The sequence below is a fragment of the Apium graveolens genome, unplaced genomic scaffold (assembly GCF_009905375.1).
Source record: "Apium graveolens cultivar Ventura unplaced genomic scaffold, ASM990537v1 ctg4332, whole genome shotgun sequence".
Classification (NCBI taxonomy): Eukaryota; Viridiplantae; Streptophyta; class Magnoliopsida; order Apiales; family Apiaceae; genus Apium; species Apium graveolens.
Window position 1 is genome coordinate 5,661 of NW_027418493.1, and position 9,611 is coordinate 15,271.

The window sequence follows — 9,611 nt, forward strand, 5'->3', positions numbered from 1 at the left end:
TGTGATTGAGTATTGATAGATACTTGTGATTCCTAGAAGATTAAGCGAGGCATAGAAAAGGAAGCCAGTGATCAGTAAATAGAACTGAGGTGTAGAAAAAGAAAGCAAGTGATCGATGAATAGAAGTAAGGCATAGAAAAAGAAGGAAAGTGATGGAAAAGTAAAACTGTTAGATGGGTACAAGTAAAGTTAGAAATCATCGGTAATAAGGCAAGTACTTCTGAACCTTTCTTCACGATATATTTCAAATATTTTCGAACTATCTCATAACATTTCGCTATTATTCAATATAACTCTTGTATTATATTGCAAGTGCTTTAAACTATTTAACCTTGAACCTTGATTCTTATTGATCTTGAGCCATCAGCCTTATTTTTCATAAACCATTGATTGTTGAATTCCCAGATACAAGCCAGACACATACGATACTACTCCACAAATACATATCTACCACATACTGATTTTTTATATTGAATTGTTTGACATGCCAACCCTTATTTCTTGTTTAACAGAAGACCAATCCTTGGAACCCTTGAACCCTTGGTCATTTACTTTCTGATTCTTTCCTTGATTGAAAGCCAATCTATTTAAATTCCTTATTAAATCTTCATGGTATTGTGAATCACCCTATGCTTCAAAATAAATATTGTTCATGATTCAGCTTATTGAATTACATTGGTTATCATATTGAATTGTTTTAGAATTGGATGGTTTTATAAATGTGAACCAGATTTTTGGTCGGACCAGATTCGTGGTCATAATAGGCCAATGCGTGTCTTGTATCCAGTTTATAGAGCAAAGCTGGGAGCCTTGCTCGCGGTTAGTGTGTGACTGATCAGCAGCCTAACCTTGGTTTTTAAAATGAAAAGTGAATATCCAATTCTAATCATTGCTTATTCAGAAACTTGATTCTTCTGAATCATTTTAATTGGTTATTGTTAAACCTGCGTTATTATGACTTGCTGAGTTAGTTAGCTCACTCTTGCAAATGTTTTTATGTTTTCAACAGTTGAAAAAGTAAATTGTTGGTAATGTGGATTCCCAGTCCAGTGTGCGAGCTAGGATTCCAGGTTAAGTTGGATCGAGCTAGCATGAGCTTTATATTGTAGATGAGTTATGCAAGATTGTAAGAACGATATTATTATCAATTGTAAGTTGAATTAGTTGGGATTTGGTACGATGTAATAAAAGTTAAGGTTGTAGCTTGTTTTCATACTTTAACCTGTTGCGGTCCGTGGTTGTGTAAAGAAGGGTCAATGCATAAAATATTTTATATAAAGGTTTATATATTATGTTTGTGTGTTGTAAACCCCAAACTTCTCAACCGGGTTTGGAGGGCGTTACATATAACATGTATTGATTCAATAATCCAACAGGCACAAATCTCACTCACACACACACAAGTTATAGACTTAGAAACGATGTACATAATGTAATCTTCTTTTATTACAACTTAAATGTACTTTACAGGATTTTAAACAATTATTCGTAACCTCTACATGAAGTTACAATAATTACTAGTAACATCTTATACCTATCTGAATACTCTGGTCCACCTGAGACAAAGCTTTAAGAGATTCTCCCCACGATTTCAAGTGACTAAGCCCCACGCCGGCATACTGGTAATCTGTTATGTTGTGACATTAAAAGAAAGCAAGAGTGCGCAATAATGCTCAGCCATAATAATCAACAGTATGAAAAGACTGTTAAAGAAATTATATTAATCCATATAAGAATATGTATCTGTTCAAAGTAGTTTTCTTGGTGATACACACCTCTTTTCAAAACAATTCTTTGATTGACCTATTAGTCTGCAAATACCTTAACAGTAAACCCATAACCTAGGTTTGGGTTACGATATTGCATCTCAATTCCAATTGGAAGAATACGACATTCACCGGAGCCCCCGAGATACGATGATCAGTCGTATAACGATAAATATTTATTGTTCTCTACATGTAGAAGGACGACTTTCTTACTTTCGGTTATTACCCTTTCCGTATTCGGCATATTATGTGTGGCCCACAATCCAGGCTTTTCACATACTTCACATGTTTACATGTGGCACACCAGTAGTCACTCCAGTACACTAAGTACTAAAGTCTACCATTCCTTGTCCTTTGAAGGATCTTATTATAAAAATGGAACTCGAATTATATCGAAGTTCCTCAAGCATTTTGCTTGTTGATATAAACAACTCATCTCGTATATGTATATAGATACTTCCGAGACTTTTCGAAGGAAGTACTAAGATAATGTGAGTTGACCGTTGTCAACAAATCAATAGATAAGGAGGAGTTTCCTTTGACACTATAGTCAAAATAATTTATAAATATTGAAATAATATTTTTCGAAGTTCAAAAAGTATTAGAATAATTTTCTGAAACTCAGAAAATATTTTGAATTAGATTTTTATGATTTTAAATCGTATTACATCATTTAATAAATATTTAATAATTAAATAATAATTATTAAATAGTTAAATCTTGAATAATTTTATTTTAAAAAGATATTTGAAATAATATTCTCCAACTAATTTATGTTTAAGAATTTAAATTGATTTATAATAATATCAAATAATTAAATTTAAAATAAAATATTTATTGGAGAATACTTCTCCTATTTAAATGAATATCTGAAATAATATTCATCGTTTCAATAATTAAAATATAAGTTGAGGGAATACGATCTTTGAAAATCGTTTTAATTAAATTCAAGGTATTTAACACTTCGCAAGAGGACATTGAGTCCCTTAGAATAAAATAAGTATGGAATTTTAATTGTTCAAAATATCTCAGGGATGATTCTCGGGTTTATACTTTATTAAAACTGACCGACTCTCGGTCTTACAACTTATACATCACGCTCTACTATAGAGTTAATATTCTTAAATATATACCTCGGAATACTTCCGGGTTTTCATCAAATTATACTGACCGATCCTCGGTCTAAAATATACTTCTCATATTTACAACACTACTCTCTAACCACTACTTCAAATTTTAACTTGTATAGCATTTATTTTTAAGCTTGCATGGCACTTTTAAGTGCTATGTAAGCCAGTGTTATACGAGTGAAAGTAACTTACATAGCACTTTTTTATGTGCTATCCAAATTAATTACTAAAATAGCATTTTATGAAGTGCTATGTAAGAAAACGTATCCCAAGTAAATTTGTACTTGAATAGCACTTCCAAAAACGTTATGCAAGTTTAACATTTTTTTCAAAAAAATTCTTAATTCTGTAATATTTTAAAATTGGTACATATTTGCACTTCTTTTTAAAAATATCAAAGTAATTATTTCTCTACAATTTTTTTACCTGTAATGTTCCTACAAATTAATAATAAATACAATAGTATCTTAACAATGTTGAACCCATATCACACAACAAAAACTAAAAAAGTACATAAAAAATATAGCCAACAAAGTACAAATACATATATATCCTATGTACAATAAAGTACAAAAAAATTCTTTAAAATATAAGTATAGCCAAAAATGTTATTTTGATACACACTGTACAAAACAAAACTTGAGTAGCAGCAACTGATTGCAATAAAACATAATTCCCTTGAGCAATTGGTTGTACAATTATCACCCACAATTTTCTTGTTCTCAAAGCCAAGCAGTGAATGTAATGGTCGTGCAAATGCTATTTAGTTCACAGAGCAACAATTTCATTTTTGGGTCATGAAGTCGTACTTAATCTTGTTCACAAGGCTCTTTCTGAAATACCAAGAACAAGAACAGGTATCTACCATTAAAAATACACAGAGACAACTTTCCTTCTAGAATGACATGAACTAATTATATTAGACATATTAGACATCTCCAGTGTACAGAAATTTATCTTACGTGCAATTTCCACCTCTTAGCAAACTGTGCCAGATGATGAATTTTTTTTAATTTATATGCATTATATGGTATTTGTCATAACATTAGTATTACAATGACATACAGGCTAAACAAGCATACCTTTGTCTTGGTTTCACACATCAGATTCAGCTGTTGGAGCTTAAGAGATAGATTAGTAGTCACCTGATAGCCAGAGCACCATGGTAGCTAAAGTACATTGTTAAATTTTCCAAACTCTACTTAATAGCGATTTTGGAATGATCAACTTGAACACAACAGAGGAGGTGACCCATTCTCTGTAGCAGAAGCATAAATGAAAATGTAAGTTTAGAAATTTTAAAAATGGCAATTGCTATGCTTATGACTACGTGCAAATGAAATTATGAAGTGCTTGTCACATGAAAAATAATATAGACAATTAACTGCAAGACTGACACTATATAGATAACATGATCATTTGAATATCACAGTTTAAAAAAAAAATACAAAGTAAATATAGAATTGACACCTCAGAACATCTTCCCGACTCAATTGACACCATCATATTCGACTATCAATATTTGGACATTCTGCAAAGTTATATATGTCGTGCAACAGCCCATAACATGGTATACTACGGGCTAGGTATGGACACTGTTCAATAATCATATGAAATTCTAAGCTAGAAGAAAATTAGGTGAAAAAAAGAGGCTAACAAAGGTCAACAATCATCCAATAACAAAGGTATACACTTCATTTATTGAAATTGACAGGTACATGCACTTCCCAATGTACTCCAGGGGAAGGAAAATAGCCTAAAATACCACTCAGATTATAAACAAGAGTAAACTAAATGTATGTAATAAACTTGACAAGCAAACTCGCAAGAACATGTAGACTTAACAGAGAAATAGTTGGAGGAATTTGGTAATACCACCAAGGTGTAGCTAGCTGGAAATACACAAGTAGATATACCATGTACACGGACACACGTGCTGTTTTTAGAATCTTATTACTGAACTCAGCAAACACTGCAACAATATTTGGAACTTACAATTGGGGAGCGGTTTTTATTTCTCAAGTAGTACTTATTTCTAAAATATCACAGCAACAAAGCACCCTGACTAAATTAAAATTAACAAAATTTAGTAAATGCAAAGAGGAAAGATGATGAGATCCAAGATGCACTATTAGTACAGTAATAAACTATCAACCTGAAGCACGTTAAGATATAAAACTACCCAAATCACAATGAATTTGGTCACAGACAATGAAAAATTGTTATTTTGTATTCTACATTGGCAGCAACCTATTACGCCATGGTGGATATATTAAAAAGAACGACTTTAACTGTTTAAGAAGCTCATATTTTATAAATTTTTAACAACTTATTTGTGATTCTACTTAGAGTTTAACATTGTTTGTGAAAACACAATATCTAATTGATTACAACTTCAATCTAGGGAATGATATGAGTTCTTAAAATCAGTGGAAAGAGAATAAGATCCTGGGAAACAAAGATACATATCATTAGGAATATTTACACAAAAGAATCACTAATCAAAAGTATCTCAACCAAACTATCTTAGCTACTCAAATTTCGGTCAAAGCTTGCAGCATATATTACCAACTACAAAATTACACAGGGTAGATCACATACAAAAAGCTAATACAATACTTTACATACTTAGTAATTACTAGATACAAGGACACTTCTCTAACAAAAACACAATAATTTGCATGTGTATGTAACTTTCCCAATTAGAGCAAACAAATTCGTGCACACATATACACATATATCCATCCGTAAATGTATTAACAATACATACCTAACTTGTAGTTTCAGCAAGTGAAGGCCATAGAAAGTGAAGACCTGGAAATTGCATAACTCTCTCATTATTAGATTTTAGGCGATGTAATCCAGAGAAACTGCCCTACTTTCCGAAGAAGTAATCGATGTCCAGAGAAAAGGATGCAATTCCCCCAATGAACCGACGCAAATTGCACAACACACTATTCCCGAATTACATTACCTTAACAAATGAAATAGATGATTAGTTCTGTACCTTTACTACACAATAAACTTAGGGCCTGTTTGGCGACCACAGTGGCTTCCTATAAGTACTTATCGATGGGTGTTTGTCGACCCAACTTATAAGTTGAATTTACAACTTATAAACCGATAAGTTGAATGTTAGTAACGACGTACTTTTTCTCAACTTATTTTGATTTTTAAATTTTTTATTAATTTTAGTTTTTAAATTTATGTTTTTAAATGTTAAGTTAATTTAAAAGTCATGAATTAAGATAATAATATTTAAAAAAAATATTTTAGTTCATTTAAGTTAAAAAAAATTCTGATTTATAAGTAAAATTAACCAAACACTTAACTAACTTATAAGTATTATATACTTATCACTTTTAAGCCACTTATTAATTTTAAGTCATAAGTTACTTATTTTAAAATTTCCCAAACGGGCACTTACTATTGAGTGTAGTACTACTGAAAACACACAACAGCCAAAAATTTAACGTCAAATTAGAGAAGAAAAACAGCATCTTAAAAACCTTTAATTTCGAATTAAAATGCCATGAGAAGTTTGAAATCAGAGATGAGGCTATATATCAACAGAGATTAACAACCTAAATCAATGATTCAAATTACAATATTTACAATCTGAGACAGATATTTACATACCTTTAACAGGAAAGGTTTAATACCTTGGATTAACAAATGAACACAAGCATAAATAATTCTGGTTTCATAAATCGATTGAATCCCAATTCCCAAATCCAAAATGTTAGGGTTTCAAACACAAGAAGAACAACAACCACCCAAAAAACTGAATCTCTTACTCCATTGTACACCAAGTCGATTGGCAATAAATATATATGTATATCAATATATACGTGTATCTCCGGCGCATCTAAAATTATGAGCAGATGAATGAAAGAGATGAGAACTGGAAGAGGTATTTATTCTCTGTACTCCATTATAATTAAAATGAAAATCCATAATTATTTAAGATACATTTTAAGATAGATGTAATAAAATTTAAAAGAAATATTAAAAAATATTACTTGAAAAATGTTTACTAACATGTCACTTCCATAAACCCTATATAACTTCAATCTAATATAGCTTGTGTCACTCAAGCGCTATCTAACTATTTTTTTAAAATTTCCATTTATTTTTAAATTTTAATTAAGTGTTATGGATTAAAACTACTATATATAATTGCTGTATTTAATACTAAGGAACGTGAGCTCCAAGGCTCGATTTGACTGCTCTTGTGTTTCGTGACTCAATCTGCCTTAACAAGATGCCTACGTACCTTGCTGATTGCCAAGGATCAAGTCAAAAAACGTAGTTCTGATTTGTGGGGTGAGGCCCCTTATATAGATGTGGGAGTCCTTGAATTGGACTTGGTATAGGAGACTTGGTGGACAAGCCTCTGAATTAGGATAGACTTAGGAGTCCTAGGAAGTAGGAAGCTGATCCCTTATCCTTTTAGGTCCCCTTGAGGCTAATCTATAAGGATTTATATCCTTATCGGGACTCTTCTCAATAGCTGATTTTTCCCTTATTAATTAATTACGAAATTAATTAATAATTAGGGCTTTTGGGCCTTTTTTATTCCATCAGGCCTGATCTGGTCCATCAGGCTTAACCTTTCTGGTCTGAGTTTCATATATCTTTTTATTGGGCCTAGTAGCCCACAGCTTGTACAATTAATGCAGTATTTAATTATACAATAATAATTTATTTATCCCTATCATTTGCCCCCCAACTTTTGGGAAACATTGAATAGGTTTCGCAGAAGTTAAGTCTATTTGTTCCCTTACAGGGTTTCGTTTTTCCGTAAAGTGTGGAGCGACCTACACGTTTACAACGAATTTTTCCTTTTATTTAGGAATTATTTTGATTTCCAGGAATTTTTCCCTAATTTCCGGGATTTTTCCCTAATTTCTGGAAATTTTCCCTAATTTTTCTGGGATTTTCCCTAATTTTTCTGGGATTTTTCCTTATTTTTCTGGGATTTATCCTTAATTTCTGGATTTTTCCCTTAATTTCTGGGATTTTTCCCTTAATTTCTGGATTTTTCCCTTAATTTCTGGAATTTATCCTTAATTTCTGGATTTATTCCTTAATTTCTGGATTTTATCCTTAATTTCTGGATTTATTCCTTAATTTCTGGATTTTATCCTTAATTTCTGGATTTATTCCTTAATTTCTGGAATTTATCCTTAATTTCTGGATTTATTCCTTAATTTCTGGAATTTATCCTTAATTTCTGGATTTATTCCTTAATTTCTGGATTTATTCCTTAATTTCTGGAATTTATCCTTAATTTCTGGATTTATTCCTTAATTTCTGGATTTATTCCTTAACTTCTGAAAATATTAACATTTTTCAAAAATTATTTTAAGGAATTTCCTGATTTTTTTTTTGTAATTTTCCAGGATTTTTTTTTTTCTCCCCCTTTTTTTTCTTTTTTCTCCTTTTTTTTTTATACAGTTTTCGACCAGGGATCCATTCGGCCAGGATCCTGGTCGAATTAACCTTCTTTCAGCCCTGGTCGAAGGAAATTCGAGCAGGAATATTCGAGCAGAGGTCCTGGTCGAATTTCGGCCAGGATTTTTTTTCCCTTTTTTTTTTTTTTTCCGACTAGGATTTTCGTCCTTTTCGGTCAGGATCTCCGTTTTTGACCGAATTAACCCTCATTTGTTGCCCAGGTCGATGCAAATTCGGGCAGGGCTCATTCGACCAGGATTTTATTTGGTTTCCTGGTCGACCGGGTCAAAAACATTCTGCCATTCTTGATCGAATGAAACAGCTATTTCCCCTTTTCGACCAGGAAATTTTCGGTCAGGGTTTTGGGTCAGAATTCTTTGTTTTGACCGAATTAGCCGCCTTTCTTGCCTTGGTCGAAGCAATTTCGAGCAGGATTGTTTCGACCAGGGTTTTCAGTTGATTTCTAGTCGAATGAGTCTTAATTCAGGTCGAATTAAGCTTATTTTTCAGCCCTGATCGACAAGATTTCGACCTCAGGAGTTTCGATCAGGATTCCTTTGTGTTTCCTGGTCGAATTGGTCTTGAATTAACTTCTTGCATATATTTCTGTAATTTGGATTTGGGCCCTTAAACCTGGGCTGTATTCTTTTGGGCCATCCCCTTTCTTGGTTTATAACCTGGGCCCATTTCAACTGGGTTTTGTATTTTTAACTAATTAGGCCCTTTTCTGGGCTGTTCTGACCTTCGGGCCCACTATCTTTATTAATCCTGGGCCTGAAAAAATCATTTTGGGCCTCAAATAGGGCTTTTTGTATTTGGGCCTTGGTACTGGGCCTTGGGTTTTTCAAGATTTTTCTAGAATTGGGCCTCATTTCTGAGCCCAAATTCCAAATTCTTCTAAGGTTATTCTGGATTCTTCCAGAATCTTCAAAAAAATTCAAATTTCTCTCAATTTTTCCAGGGATTTTCTGGATAATTCCAGAACCTTCTTATTTTTGGGCTCAAATGGGCTTTTTTGAGGCCCAAATCCCCTTATTTCTCCTATATATAGGTGGGATGAGAGTGTGCTTCTTCACACCTCTCATTTCATTTCTCTTCATCTCAAACTTCCTAATCTTCTCCTCCCTCAAATCCACTTCTTCCTCCTCCCAAGTCTTTTCCAGTCTTTACTAGATGGCTGACAAGAGTTCCGAGAGGGCGGCCAAGATAGCCTCGGCTTCAAAACGAGGTAAGGATATCGAGATCCGCTCTTCATATA

General features: G+C 32.7%; 1 long non-coding RNA gene across 3 annotated transcripts; it reads right to left on the reverse strand.

The window, feature by feature from the left end:
- Positions 1-1,424: 1,424 nt before the first annotated feature.
- LOC141701747 (uncharacterized) lies at positions 1,425-6,702 on the reverse strand. Of its 3 annotated transcripts, XR_012566888.1 has the most exons (4): positions 6,559-6,702; positions 5,667-5,870; positions 3,979-4,154; positions 3,364-3,729 (listed from the first exon to the last, which is right to left on the reverse strand). It is a non-coding gene; the product is annotated as an uncharacterized LOC141701747 (long non-coding RNA). The 3 variants fall into 3 exon arrangements; XR_012566889.1 differs by lacking the exons at positions 3,364-3,729; positions 6,559-6,702 and adding an exon at positions 1,425-1,627 and having other exon boundaries at positions 5,667-5,943; XR_012566887.1 differs by lacking the exon at positions 6,559-6,702 and having other exon boundaries at positions 5,667-5,942.
- Positions 6,703-9,611: the final 2,909 nt, after the last annotated feature.